Source organism: Camelus dromedarius, chromosome 27 (genome assembly GCF_036321535.1).
Source record: "Camelus dromedarius isolate mCamDro1 chromosome 27, mCamDro1.pat, whole genome shotgun sequence".
NCBI lineage: Eukaryota > Metazoa > Chordata > Mammalia > Artiodactyla > Camelidae > Camelus > Camelus dromedarius.
Genome location: NC_087462.1, coordinates 22,467,327 through 22,482,811, shown reverse-complemented (window position 1 = coordinate 22,482,811; position 15,485 = coordinate 22,467,327). Strand labels below are relative to the sequence as shown.

Here is a 15,485-nt window from a genome sequence, read left to right as displayed (position 1 = left end):
TATGACTTCCTGCTGCAGTTAGAATAAAGTCCAAGCTCCCTATCACCATCAACATGACCTCTCTGATCTCATGTGTCACCACTCGCTGCCTCCCTCTGTGTGCCTCTGCCACCACAGCATCTTTCTCCTTGTGCTGGGAACAGGCCAAGCTGGCAGACCACAGGCCATTTGCACTGACTGTTTCCTCTGCCAGGAATGCTCTTCCCCCACATCTTCCCACAGCTGCTCCAGTGTCAGACGCCATGAGGCCTGATCATCCTACCTAGCGCAGTCACCTCCTTGCCACAGGGTTTTTCATATACCATCCCTCTTTCATTGTAACAAAAACACCACTATCTAAAATTATTTTGTTTATTTATTTGTTTTTGCGCTTATTGCCTGTTTTAGCACTCCAGAATATAACGCAAAAGGGAGCAGGAAACTTGCATATATTACTCCCTGTGTCTCCCCAGAGCCTGAAGCAGTAATAAATGCTCAATAAATATGAATGAGTGAATGAACAGATGCTATGATGAAGAAGTTGGGAGAAAGGAAAAGTTGATTGACCTGTCAAAGGCAACAGAAATCTACTTCAGAGGGAAGTGGTTTTGGAGGCAGATCTTAAAAGGAAAATGACATTTCACAAGGTGGAGAACAGCAGAAGGGCCACGGAGGCAGAGGAAACAGCGTAGAGAGAGGCACGGGGCATCACACAGCCTGGGACGTCCAGGGAATGCAGACTGGCGTGCTGGCAGGAATCAGATTGTGGGGGAGCTTCTAAGGACACAGGTAGGACTTTGAACTTGATCCTGTGACCAGTGAAGGATTATGGCAGATTTTCACACTGGGTGGCCTGAAAGACTGGGATGTATTGCACCCTGGAGAAGAGAGGGCTCCAGTGAGCTTTGTCTCTCTGCAGGGCTCTGTGGGCAGAGGGAGAAATGTGACAGCAGTACTTGGACCAACAGTTGAAATAGAATGAGACAGATTTGGTCTTTGTGAAGGGTGTTTTGGTTTTTTTTAAGGATCTGAAGAGAAAAATGGACTCCATGTGGATGAGATTATTCTGTGTCCCTCCCAGGGAGAGGATGAACTGTCTGTGCCTAATAAGCCACTGACACATTGGTGGATATGATTTGTGTCACTTCTGTGCAGGGGCTCTGGGCCAGTACGTCTTGGTCTCTTTCCTCTCTGTCACGAGACTGGCTCTGCTCAGGAAGTGTTCAAGAGAGAGGTTGCTCCCGAACTTTGAGTTCCAGAATGAAGTCTCAGAACCCCAGCCAGCCCCAGTGGACATGTAATATGAGTGATGTTGGCCATTTAGATTTCTGGAGTCACAGATCATCGGGGTCCCTAGGTGTTCCTTGTTGAGTCAGAGGTTCGTTCAGGCTGGTTCCAGCACTTACTGTCTGTGATAGATTTTCAGAGGTGGCCACAGCATGGCCCCGGCTCCTTGGCCGTGTGACAGCACCTCCCATCAAGACTGGAGTCTATATCCCTTCCCCTAATCTGGGCCAGCCTCATCACTTGCTATGATGGATAGAACCCAGTGGAAGAGATGCTGTGCCATTTCCAAGGCTAGGCCTTTAAGAGGTCTTGGTCCTTCAACTTTTACTCTCTCAGGATGATGCCCTGAGACCACCAGACTGTGAAGACATCTGAATGGCTACACAGAGGGGGACGGCCAGCTGCCCCAGCTCTCACAGCCGTATAGGTGAACTCAGACAAGCCTAGCAGAAGAACCACCCAGCCAGCCCCCAGAACTGAGAGAAATGATGCTTTCTCGTTGTTTTATGCCAGTAAACTCTAGGGTGGTTTGCTGCAAAGCAATGAGTAAGTAGATAAGGGGCTTGGGAAGCGGTTTGCATCTCTGAGCCCATTTCCTTGACCAGTAAATAAGCATGACAGTAATGTCTGCCTCAAAGAGTTTGGATGAAGCCCACGTGAAAGAAGAAATGGACATTAAATTCATTCATTCCTTCCTCGAACACACGATATTGGACCCACTATGTGTCAGGCATTGGGTTAACTCTGGGACACAGTGATGAACAAGATAGACAAGGATCTGACGTGCTGGAAGGAGCAAAAAGATGATGAGCAAGGCAGATAATTTTAGCTAGAGAGAATTGCTGTGAGAGAAGCAAAGAAGGGTAATGTAATTGCGAGTGACCGGGGGTGGTACTTTCTTTAAGACAGTTGGAGAAGGTTTTTCTGAGCATGTGACATTTGAGCTGAGCCAGGTATCTGAAGTTAAGGGGGACCAGTGTCTCGTGTAGAAGGAGCAGTAGGTGCAAATGCCCCAAGGTACGGACAGGCGTGGCCTCGGCAGGGAAGACGTCCATCCTGGCTGAGAGTATGAGAAAGAAGGATGATGGTTGGAGATGGTATTGGTGCAAGGCCATGGTAAGGCGTGCCAGTTTCATCCTCAAAGATACGGAGCCACTGGAGGGTCTGAATAGGGAAGTGATACCCTTCATACTTGTAAAGTGAGGCATTTACAGTTGGCAACCCAACAGACTGGGATGTCATTTGTAACCCCTTCCAGCTCACAAGTTACCAGTTCTCTACGAGAGCTGGAAACTAAACCCTTTGATCATCTAAGAAGTCATCATTCTCACTAATAGTCTCCCCACCTTGCAAGAGGGCTTTGGGATCTGATGGCCTCCAGTTCCTTCTTGCTCTGATTGTGTAAGAACCATCTTTCAAAAGAAGCCGGAAGAAACTTCTCATTCTGAGGAAACCCAAAGCACTCTTTGACCAGAACAGAAAAAAAAAAAAAAAAAAAAAGGCTCTCTTTGGATGAGTAATCTCTGTGAAGTCTGACAGCTTTAAACTAAAAAAAAAACAAAAAACAAAAAAAAAAACCACTGCAACAATTAAGATAACGAATGACACGGCATGGTGATAACATTTACCGAAGTGGTCTGCGGAAAATTCCAATGAAACCCCCTGGTTTTTGCCATCAGTTATTTTTTGTCTCTCTCTTGAGCGCTGGGATGGCTCTGGGTTTGCGGTAGGGTACCTGAGACTGTGGTTAGGTGATGTGGGGTGCAGAGTTTCCTGGCCACCCCATGCTCTGAGTCTTGAGAGAAGTGTTGGAAACATCTCAGGACTGGGAGTCACCAGACTGACACAGCAGGTTCCTGCCCCACCAGGGCTACTCCAAGGAGCCTGGACTTGGCTATGTCCCTCTAAGATTGTGTGATGCCCCAGTTACAGCTCAAAGGATAGGAAGAAACACAATTTGTTGAGTACCTACCATCCTCTGTATACTGGATGCTGTGTTCATTACATAGAGCATCATCTCAAGTAATTGTCACTACAGTCCTGTGAGGTCCATGCTAGGTCCCCCAGGCTGCAGATGAGGAAACTGAGGCTCAGAATGTCAGCGTTTTCTCCAAGTTTCCACAACTAGCTGGGGGATGCACTGGACCACCTCCAAAGCCCCTGCTTTTAACCAGTTTGCTCTCCTGGCCCACTCCACTAGCAAAATAGACTCTTATGTGGGAATCTGGAGTAGGAGATGATGCATTCAGTCTGAGTCTCTGCCAGCCAGCCCACCCTAAGGATTTTGGACTTGGCAGCCTCCATAATGGCATGAGCCAATTCCTTAAAATAATTCTTTCTCTCTCCATATTCTACTGGTTCTGTTCCCTGGAGTACCCTGACTAATGCACAGAAGAAGAGCTATCAGCATGTCTGAAAGCAAGGCTGGGATAGAATATTCCGAGCAGCTGGAGGACATGTTGACAGACACGGACAGCCCAGAATTGGGGACTCCAGTAAGAGGACAATATCCTGGAACAAAAGAAGAGCCAGGTCTGGGGATCATGCTGGGCTGGCTCATTAATCAGAGTCTTGGGAGACAGGGAGTTTAAAGGCGAGCCTGGGGTCCAGCCTAAGAAGTCTTGGGCATCTTGTCCCTGGTCCAGGCAGGTGCAGGGAGCATGGCTGTTGTCTACACAGTGGTTTCCACCCCTTTTTGTCCTGTCTTTATCCACCTTAAAGGCTGCAGGGTTAGATACTCACTTTTCCAGTCTCCATTAGAGGTGGACATGACCCAGTTTGGCCAATGAGACCACGAGGAAGTCTTGGCGTGGGGCCTGGTGCAGTGGGGTGGGAAATTTCCCTCCTGTGACAGGAAGGAGAGACAGGAAGCAACCTGGCCTGCTACCTGGCTTGCTTGATCTGCTGCCTCCTTCTTTAGATCCTCCAGCTGAGACAGCCGTGTTGGGACCAGGAGGGAACGAAACATGAAAGAAAGAGATGAGCTCAGAACCCACAGACTGTCGGGCTCTTGGACCAGCCCTGGAGACCACCAGTCTCCCATCTTTTTCACTTGTGAAATAATGCAATACACTATGAGTCAAGTTTTTTATAATTCACAGCTGAGCACATCTTGCTTCAAGGAGGAAATATACAAATGTGCAGACAATATAACCCCATCCTCAATTTGCTGCCCTTCTGGAAGGTGGTGACTCCATTTTTCTCTTGTTTGGGACATTTCTCCTTTTTCCTCTCCACACACTTGGCTGCCAAGCTTCGATATTACTTTCTCCAGAAGTTCCACTTTAAGTTCCCAGGCTGGATCCCACTGAATTTCTTGGAAACATCTTTGCCTGGTGCTCTTCCGCTTTCATAGCACGGGGCGCTTCCGCTTTCATAGCACGGGGTGCGTGCTCTGCTGTTGGCCACTTCCCACCAGGGGGTCTCTGTGGGGGGGCCAGAAGAAAGGGAGGCGGGAGGGAGCCGGTGACATCTGTCCCCCTTTCGGACTTCAACTTACGTCTCATTTGCCCAGACCTACCACGTGGTCACCCCTAGCTGCAAGGGAGACTTGCAAAGTGACAATGGGACCCGTCCAACCTCTATGTGTACGGCAGGCAAAGGGAACGGAGGTGCGGGACTGGCCACTAAGTAGCCTCTGCCACAAATGACAAAATCTTTTATCAAGTTCTTTGATATTTTAACCATAGATTATTATTATTACTGTTTTTTTTTTCTAGGCGGAAATCTTTCATTATTATTGTCTTTTGCTTCTCAAAGCAATAAAGCTTGTTGTAAAAATTCAAACCATTTGGGTCAAGTGAGTTTCCCAAAATCTTACTCCCCCGGGGATAAGCTTATGAATAATCTGACCTATATCTCATTCCAGATTTTTAGCTACTCATAAAAATGTTTTTAGACATTTGTATGTAAAAATGGGATCATCTCACATATACTCTTCTGCCACCTACTTTTTTTTTTTTAAAGACAGGAGTAGCACAGACATTTCCTTATATTTATGCAAATAGATCTAACGCAACCCTTCTGAACAGTGACGCAGTTTCTGTATCTGTGATCTATCGCTGCAGCACAAATTACTATAAACCTTGATGTCTCAAAACAACTCTCATTTATTATCTCACAGCTTCTGTGAGTCAGGAGTCTGGGTGCAGCTTAGCTGGGTGGTCTGTTCGGGGTTTCTTACTAGACTGTAACCAAGTTGTCGCCTGGGTTGTGTTCTCTTCTGAAAGCTTGAGTGGGGAAGGATCTACTTTCAATTTTACTTACGTATTCGCTAACAGGGTTCAGTCCCTTCTGGGTTGCTAGCCTGAGCTCCTCAGGGACTGTTAGCCAGAGGCCACTCTCAGTTCCTTGCTAGGTGGTCCTCCTCAACACGGCAAGTAGCTTCATCAAAGCTGGCAAGGCAGAGCACCTACTAGTGGAACAGAAGTCAGGATCTTTTGTAATCCAATCACAGAGTGATATCCACTTAGCACTGAGGTATTCCATTGGTTGGAAGCAAGATATGGGTCCCGCCCACGCTCAAGGGGAAGGCATTGAACACGGGTGTGAGTACCAGAGATCGTCTGGCCACCATCTGACCTGGTGTCCCACTTGTTTAACAGTTCTTCCTCTGATGAACACCTAGGTTGATTTCAGTTTTCTCACCAATATAAACAATGTCATCACCCTTGAACTTGCATTTTCATGAACTGGTCCAAGATTTTCCTTAGAAAATTTTTCAAGGTGAAATCTCTAGATCTAAGAGCAAATAGATTCATGGCTAAGTGCTCTCCCGAAGACTGACCAAATGTCTGCTTTCAGTGGCAGCTGTGTGTGCATCTTGGCTCTTTTCATCCCCCCCTCCCTGACTGTTTAACAATCTGTTAAATACTTTTCCACATGATAGGCAAAAAAGGATATCACTGTGTTCTAGTTTGCAATTCTTTGTTTCTCAGTAAGGAGTAAGGTTGAGTATATTTTCTTATCAGCTACTTGTTTGGGTCAGAATTTTTTGGTTACCAGGAACAAAAAGCTATTTAAACTAACTTAAGTTAAAAAAAAAAAAAGGAACAGGGTGTTTTTGGTAAAAATACAGAGCAATTCCATAAACAAATCACTGCCTTGCCTTAAGGGAAGCTGACTGCCAACCATTCCCACTCCCTGCAGCTGCTTCTGTCACTGCTCTCCCTCTGGGGACCGGGAGGCATCTCTGCTTCGCTCTGGCCATCAGCTCCACTTTCTTCTCCTTCTTGACTGATAGGTCCTCCACTTAGAGGAGAAATCTTCCCCACAGCTGTCTTTTAGTTTCCAAAGAAAACACACTTGTTATGAACATTTAAATTAACATAGATGTGCCTGAAGTCCAATATAATAGTGTCATCCCCACCCCGACCCCTTCCCGCAGAGGTGTGGACAATGAACAACTTGATGTGTATTCTTCTAAGTTTTTGGGTTTTTTGTTTTTTGCTTTTTCTCTATGGATAATGATGGTGAGAGCTCCCAGTTACTGAGCACTTTGTATGTCCCTAGCATTGTTCTAAGATGGCACATGTTTTAATACTCACAAGACAACTATTTGAAGATGATACAGTTATTCCTCATTTTCTAGAAGAGGAAACCAGGTTGAAGAATTTGCCCAATTCTAACCCAGGCAATTTGAATCTTAAACACACACACACACACACACACAATAAATATAAAATTTTTAAACTATAGTTTTAAAATGTAGCTTAAAAGTTTCACTTAACTTCCTGCTTTTTTTTTCATGTCAATAAAATTTGAACCTCATTCTGACTAATTCCCAAATTATATTCTATTGTACGGAAGGGGCAATGTGTGGGAAACAACCTGCTCGTCATTCTTTGATTGTCTCTCTTTCCAGAGTTACCTGTTCATGCCATTTGCCCATTTTTTAATTAGGTGATTTTCTTATCCTTATGGGCTTCTAAGACCACCTTGAAAACCAAGGAGCTTTGTCTACCATCTATGTTGTGAATATATTTTCTCATTTTGTTCTTGGTCTCCATGCCTTGGGCTATAAAAAAGGTTTTTTTTTTTTTTTAATTTTTAAATTTTTATTTTTTTACTGAAATATAGTCAGTTTACAATGTGTCGATTTCTGGTGTACAGCACAATGTCCCAGTCATGCATATACATACATATATTGGTTTTTATATTCTTTTTCATTATAGGTTACTACAAGATATTGAATATAGTTCCCTATGCTATACTGAAGAAAATTATTGTTTATCCATTTTATATATAATAGAAGCTTTAAGTTGCAATTTATTACATCTATTGATCTTTTCTTTTATCATTACTGTCCTGTTGGAAATACCTTTCTCAACTCAAAATTATAAATAATTTTCCCCTTTGTTTTCTCTATTGCTTTTATGGGTTTTGTCTTACACTTAAATCTCAAATCTGTTTCAAATTTGTCTTTAAATTCAAGTTAATTGGGAAAACTGGACAGCAGCATGTAAATCAATGAAGTTAGAATACCCTTCACAACATACACAAAAATAAACTCAGAATGACTTAAAGACTTAAATATAAGACAAGACACTATAAACCTCCTAGAAGAAAACATAGGCATAACATTCTCTGACATAAATCTTAGCAATGTTCTCTTAGGGCAGTCTACCTAAATAAAAGTAAAAATAAGCAAATAGGACCCTATTAAATTTATAAGCTTTTGCACAGCAGATGAAATCATGCACAAACAAAAATGACAACCATGGAATGGGAGAAAATATTTCCAAATGATGTGATGGACAAAAGCTTAATTTCCAGAATATATAAACAACTCATACAACTTACTAACAAAAAAGCAAACAACCCAATCCAAAAATGGGCAGAAGACCTAGACAAGCAATTCTCCAATGGAGGCATACAAATGGCCAATAGGCATATGAAAAAACTGCTCAGTATCAATAATTACCAGAGAAATACAAATCAAAACTACAATGAGGTATCACCTCACACCAGTCAGAATGGCCATCATTCAAAAGCCCATGAACAGTAAATGCTGGAGAGGGTGTGGAGAAAAGGGAACCCTCCTACACTGCTGGTGGGAGTGCAGTTTGGTGCAGCCATTATGGAAAACAGCATGGAGATTCCTCAAAAAACTAAAAATAGATGTATCATATGATCCAGCAATCCCACTCCTAGGTATATATCCAGAGGGAACTCTAATTCAAAAAGATACATATACCCCCAATGTTCATAACAGCACTATTTACAAAAGCCAAGACATGGAAACAACCTAAATGTCCATCAACAGATGACTGGATAAAGAAGTTGCGGTATGTTTATATAATGGAATACTACTCAGCCATAAAAAAGAAAAATAATGCTATTTGCAGCAAAGTAAATGGACCTGGAGATCCTCATTCTAAGTGAAGTAAGCCAGAAAGAGAAATAAAAATACCATATGATAGCACTCATATGTGAAATCTAAAAAAAAAAAAAAGAAGAAGAAGGCAATAATGAACTTACCTACAAAACAGAAACAATCTCACAGACCTGGTAACAGATCTGCTGGTTACCAGGGGAAAGGGGGTGAGAAGGGATAAATTTGGGAGTTTGAGATTTGCAAATATTAACTACTCTATGTAAAAATAGATAAAAAACAAATTTCTTCTGTATAGAACAGGGAACTCTTGTAATAACATTAAATGAAAAAGAGTATGAAAACAAACATATGTGTGTATATGTATGACTGGGACATGATGCTATACACCAGAAATTGACACATTGTAACTGACTATACTTCAATTAAAAATAAATAAATAAAATCAAGTTAAGCATCTCTCAAATAATTATCCCCACACAACTGACTGACTCAGCCACTTCCCTACTGATCTGAGGTGTCTTGGGGGTCCTATCACATCCCTGTACTGCTTCCAAGCTGGGAAGTCGGAGTTGGGCAGACTTGGGTCTGGATTTTGCTACGTAACCTTGAGCAGGCTAACACCTCTGGGTTTATGTGTAAAGGGGATCATCAGGGCTCCTGGTTCACAGCACTGCAGAGGGGATGCAATGATGCGGCACACACAGAGCACTCAATAAACACCGTCATGGTGATTATTTTCTGGGTCCCCGCCCCCTGCTTTTCAGAGCCTATGTCTGGGCCCTCACCATTTCTGTCTGTTTCTGCCCCAGAGCCCCACCATTTACATGCCCCTAGTCTATAGCATATTTTAGGATCCACTAGACTGTAAGCTTCTTGAGGACAGAGATGGTACCTCTATCTCCAGCATCTGGTATATTATAGGTGCTCAGTAAATATCCATGGAAAGAATGAGTGGCTAGTGTGAGCTCCCCTGCTCCTTCCATTTCCTGAACATTTTCTTGGCTCCTCTTGAGCCTTTTTTCCTCCAAATTAATTTTAGTTAATTTGCCAAGATCTCCCAAGCACTAATGGGATTTTTAGTGGCATGACAACAAATTAATGGGGTAATTTGAGGAGCATGAACCTTACAACCTTAGGAACATGATCTGTGCTCCCTCCGCCCACACTTCCTTGTGAGCTGAGCTTTGGTAAGCTGCCTCGGCCTTGCCTGCTTGCCCGTACGTTTATTCCTGCGTATTTCTGACATTTTTCTTGCTCTTCTGAAGGCATCTCGTCTCTATTATAGTGACTGAGCCCCTGGATCTTCGGTTGGATTCTGTCCTGATGGCATCAGTGGTTTAGAGGTCGGCCTCTGGAGGCCAGCAGATCTGGATGCGAATCTACTTAATAAGCATGTGACCTTGAGAAATCACCCAAGCGCCCTGAATCTCAGTTCCCCAGGCTACGACAGAGAAGATGCTCCAAGGGCTCGCTGTGAACATTAAGTAAGAGATCTTAGGTAAAGCTTTTAGGATGTTGCTTGGTACTGTGCAAATGTGTAATAAAAGTCAGCCATTATGATTACTTAGTAATTTTAATGACATAAATATTTTATAACTCTTAGCAATGTACTATCATGCTGCGTGTCTTATTATTACTATATGCAAAAGATATTTGCAAGTCCTCCCCCCGACCCATCTCTTTGGTAGCTGGGAGTCCTTTCCGTTCCCTAAGTACATGTGTCGAGTACTCAGTCTGATGGTCTAATGACCTTTCAGATTCTTGAAGGCAATGCTGATGTTGGGTGTGGGGATGCTCAAAGAGTGAAATTACTCTGCCTGAGACCAGATTGAGACTAGAGCTGGGGGACAGGAAATCTTGGGAGGGATGAAGCGGTTATGGAGGAAGATTCTGGGGAGTGAGAGACCACGGAATGGGAGAGGAGGGCAGAGAAGTGTCACATGTCAAGGGGGAGGTATGGGAGGGAAGTCCCACATCTTCCTAGCTCCTCCACTCCTATGCACCTTCATGGCTGCAGGTGTGTTTTTCTCCACCACCACCAAGCAATTCTCTGACACCAGCTGGGAGTCCTACAATTCAACTCAGTTCTGACAGTATCTTCCTGGAGACAGCATCAGATCCCACGTCAGTCCTACAAGACTGTCCCGCTGCCCCACTCTGATGCCAGTCACAAGTCCAGGTTGTCACTCCTGCTTCTGACGGATTGGCTATAGATCAGAGGTTCCCATGAGCCCCTTGTTGGGTTTGATTAATTTCATAGAGCAGCTCACAGAAGTCAGAGAAATATTTAACTTATTAGATCACCAGGTAATTATAAAAGGATGTTAACTCAGAAACAGCCAGATGGAAGAGATGCACAAGGCAATGTATGGGGAAAGGGGGCGGAGCTTCACCCCGTCTCCAGGTTCACCACTCTCCATGAGTTCACAACCCAGAGGCTCTACAAACCCGTCCTTTTGGCCTTTTATGAGGGCCTCATCACACAGGCATGTTTGATTAAATCTTTGGCGGTTGGTGATTGATTCTACCTCCAGTCGGTCTTCCTTTCCTGGAGGTGGGCGACACCGGAAGTTCCAATCTTTAATCAGGTGGTTGGTTCCCCTGGCAACCAGCCTCCATCCAAGGGGGTTTCCACCCATCACCTCACTAATGTAAATTCAGGTGTGTGGCTGAAAGGGTTTCTTATGAGTATCAGGACACTTTTATTGCTCTTAACGCTTAGGAAATTCCAAGGGTTTTGGTGAGCTCTTTTCCGGAAGTGGGGAAAAAGACCAAAAAAAATTTTTTTTATTATAAATCACAATATCATAAAGGCCAGGCAAGGAAGTTCTAAGCCTGCCTCTCCCTGGCCTAGATCCCTGAGCCTCCAGACGGAGCAACTGGATCTCCTTCTGAGCTGCACTTGCCTGCAGTGGGTCCAGGGAGGCCCCGGGCCCTGCAGAGATCAGAGCCCACCAGGAAGCCATGCACCTTCCTCCCACTCCAGCCGGGGGCGTGGGCGGGGCAAAGGGAGTGGGGAACTAGCTCACTGGTGCTGCTGGGCCTGGCCTGGCATGCCTGCAGCGTCCCGAGCCTGGGGGACCTATAACCCTGCAGGCCTGGTGTAGGGGGCTGGGAGAGGGGTAGGCCAGAGGCTGGCTCCCTGCCCCAGAGCCCTCCCCACTGGCTGCTCCTGCCGGCTGGGCACCACTTCTCCAGCTCAGTGAGCTTACCAAGGCTGGAAGAAATTCATCACCACCACCACCCACTCCCTGCTCCTCCGTCCTCACCCCTCCCCTCTCCCCCTCTTGACCACCAGTCTGAAGTTCAGCATCAAGACCCTCTGATGTTTTCCATAGTGGCTGCACCAAACTGCATACCCACCAGCAGTGTAGGAGGGTTCCCCTTTCTCCACAGCCTCTCCAGCATTTGTCATTTGTGGATTTTTGAATGACAGCCATTCTGACTGGTGTGAGGTGATACCTCATTGTAGTTTTGATTTGTATTTCTCTGATAATTAGTGATATTGAGCATTTTTTCATGTGCCTTTTGATCATTTGTATGTCTTCCTTGGAGAATTGCTTGTTTAAGTCTTCTGCCCATTTTTGGATTGGGTTGTTTTTTTTTTTCTTATTGAGTCATATGAGCTGCTTATATATTCTGGAGATCAAGCCTTTGTTGGTTTCATTTGCAAAAATTTTCTCCCAGATGTAGGTTGTCTTCTTGTTTTACTTATGGTGTCCTTTGCTGTGCAGAAGCTTGTAAATTTCATTGGGTCCCATTTGTTTATTCTTGCTTTTATTTCTTCTAGGAGAAAATTTTTGAAATGTATGTCAGATAATGTTTTGCCTATGTTTTCCTCTAGGAGGTTTATTGTATCTTGTCTTATGTTTAGTCTTTGATCCATTTTGAGTTTATTTTTGTATATGGTGTAAGGGAGTGTTCTAGCTTCATTGTTTTGCATGCTGCTGTCCAGTTTTCCCAACACCATTTGCTGAAGAGACTGTCTTTATTCCATTGTATATTCTTGCCTCCTTTGTCGAAGATGAGTTGACCAAAAGTTTGTGGGTTCATTTCTGGGCTCTCTATTCTGTTCCATTGGTCTATATGTCTGTTTTGGTACCAATACCATGCTGTCTTGATGACTGTAGCTCTGTAGTATTGTCTGAAGTCTGGGCGAGTTATTCCTCCAGCCTCTTTCTTTCTCTTCAGTAGTGCTTTGGCAATTCTAGGTCTTTTGTGGTTCCATATAAATTTTATTATGATTTGTTCTAGTTCTGTGAAATATGTCCTGGGTAATTTGATAGGGATTGCATTAAATCTATAGATTACCGTATGACCCAGGAATCCCACTCCTGGGCTTGTATCCAGAAGGAACCCTACTTCAGGATGACACCTGCACCCCAATGTTCATAGCAGCACTATTTACAACAGCCAAGACATGGAAACAGCCTAAATGTCCATCAACAGGTGACTGGGTAAAGAAGATGTGGTATATTTATACAGTGGAATACACTCAGCCATAAAAACCGACAACATAACACCATTTGCAGCAACATGGATGCTCCTGGAGAATGTCATTCTAAGTGAAGTAAGCCAGAAAGAGAAAGAAAAATACCATATGAGATCGCTCATATGTGGAATCTAAAAAACAAAAACAAAAACAAACAAACAAACAAAAACAAAGTGTAAATACAGGAGAGAATTAGACTCATAGACAGAGAATACAGACTTGTGGTTGCCAGGGGTGCGGACGGTGGGAAGGGATAGACTGGGATCTCAAAATTGTAGAAAAGATAAACAAGATTATACTGTATAGCACAGGGAAATATACACAAAATGTTATGGTAGCTCACAGAGAAAAAAATGTGAAAATGAGTGTGTATATGTCCATGTATGACTGAAAAATTGTGCTGAACACTGGAATTTGACACAACGTTGTAAAATGATTATAAATCAATAAAAAATGTTAAAAAAAAGACCCTCTGATGACAGTGTATTACCTACTAACACCATGTATTAATAATTGTATTCTCTTATTGTTGGGGCCCCAAGTGAGTTTCCTGACTCCTACAGGGCACAGGCATTAGGAAGTGTCCTGGCAGGAAACAGATGGCACACGGATTGGGTAAACTGAGGGGTGTAGCAGAGGGGCTTTTTACCAAGGGGCGGGCAGTGTGCAGGGAAGCCTTGGAAGGTGGAGTGGCGCCCTCAGCTGGCCACAGCTGGGCACCTTTACCTCCAGGGCTGAAGGGACAAGAGAGCTAGCACGTTCCAGGGGACACAGAGGGTCTGGGGGAGGAGGTGGCAGGTGGATGAACTGTCTAGAAGGCGCTGCATCCTTGGGAGGAGGGCAGCACCAATGCCCTCGGGGCCCAGTGGTGGAGGAGAGGGGAACACAGACCCAACCCTATTCTCCCCCCACCACCGCCTTCCTGGCTGCACTGCTGGTAGGATGAACACAATGAGAAGCCAGAGGGCAAGGGAGCTCTTTGATAAGGTGGGCCTTTGGGGAGGAGGGAGGGTGTGGATGGCCAGGGAGATGTCCACCACGGCCGAGAGCCACACATGGGTCGCCAGGAGAGTAAGGACAAACACACACAGCCCTGCTCGCCTGCCAGCCGCTTTGCCAGAACTTCATTTGTATGAACGTATTTAATCCCCGTGACAACCCTCTGAGGTGGTGCCACTGTTGTCAGCATTTCTCATAATAAAGCTGAGGCTCAGAGAGGTTAGGCACTTGCCCGGGGTCACCCAGCTTTGGAGAGGCAGAGCTGGGGCCTGGATCCAGGCAGCCTACCCCAGAGTCTGAGTGAGGTCTCAGATGCTGCGCTGCATTGTCCCCTGAGTCCCATGTCAGAGACCCCAGGGCAGCTGCCTTCCCACGTGGCTCTGCGCTGTGAAATGCACCACGGTTGGGGTTGACCCAGACATGAAGGCAGGACCCCCAGTAAGACAGGCTCACACTCAAGAACTTTACTCAGTGATGAGCCGATGGCAAAGTCACAGGCCGGCAGCAAATGAAAAGAGCAATCTGGCTGTCTGCATCAGCTGCTGGCCTGCATGTGTGTGTTTAAATCAACATTTCAGCTCCGGATCCCTGTAAAGTCATCCCGTATCTCCAGGCCAGACGGGAGGCCAGCTTCCCTGGGTGTGAGACCCAGCTCCATCACGTACCAGCTGGGTCTGGGCGACCGTAACAAAATACCCAAGACTGGCTGGCTTAAATAACAGACATTTATTCTGCAGTTTGGGAGCTGAAAGCTGGAGATCAAGGTGTTGGCAGGATTGGCTCCTTCTGAACGCGGCGAAGGAGAATCTGTTCAGGCCACTCTCCTTGCTTCTGGGCATTTGTTGGCTTGTAGATGGTGGTCTTCCTGTGTCTTCTTCCCTCTGTAAGAGCTTCTCTGTGTCCAAATTTCCCCTTTTTATAAGGACACCAGTCACAGTGGATTCGATGCCCTTCTAACAACCTCAATCTTGATCATCTGCAAAGACTCTATTTCCAAATGAGGTCCCATTCACAAGAACTGGGGGTTCACAGCATCTTTTGGGGGGGACACAATTCAACCGATAACATTGTCATCCCAGCCACCTTGACAGCTGAGACATTTATTCAGTCCTTCATTCACTCCCTTCATACCTCTAACTGAGCGTCTAATGTGTACCACACCCTGGATGCTGGGGAGGCAAAGACATTGAGAGCTGGTTTCCTGTTATCAAGAAGCTCACAGCCCAGAGAGGCAAACTCATAAACAGGTAACAGGAGGGAAGAAATAAGAGGGGTAGGTGGCAGGAGAGAGGGCAGCAGGGGGGGGGAAGGGATGCTGAAAATAGTTCTGGTTGTTCTCAGGACCCTGTTCTAAGCCCTGTATAAACAAACCTTCAGCAAATCTATTTGCAT

At 45.0% G+C, this 15,485-nt stretch overlaps 1 long non-coding RNA gene across 2 annotated transcripts; it reads left to right on the top strand.

Moving 5' to 3' along the window:
* The first annotated feature begins 599 nt into the window (after positions 1-599).
* On the top strand, positions 600-13,524 carry LOC135319481 (uncharacterized). Of its 2 annotated transcripts, XR_010378122.1 has the most exons (3): positions 610-768; positions 9,888-10,086; positions 11,457-13,524. It is a non-coding gene; the product is annotated as an uncharacterized LOC135319481 (long non-coding RNA). The 2 variants fall into 2 exon arrangements; XR_010378121.1 differs by lacking the exon at positions 11,457-13,524 and having other exon boundaries at positions 600-768; positions 9,888-10,162.
* The last annotated feature ends 1,961 nt before the right edge of the window (positions 13,525-15,485 follow it).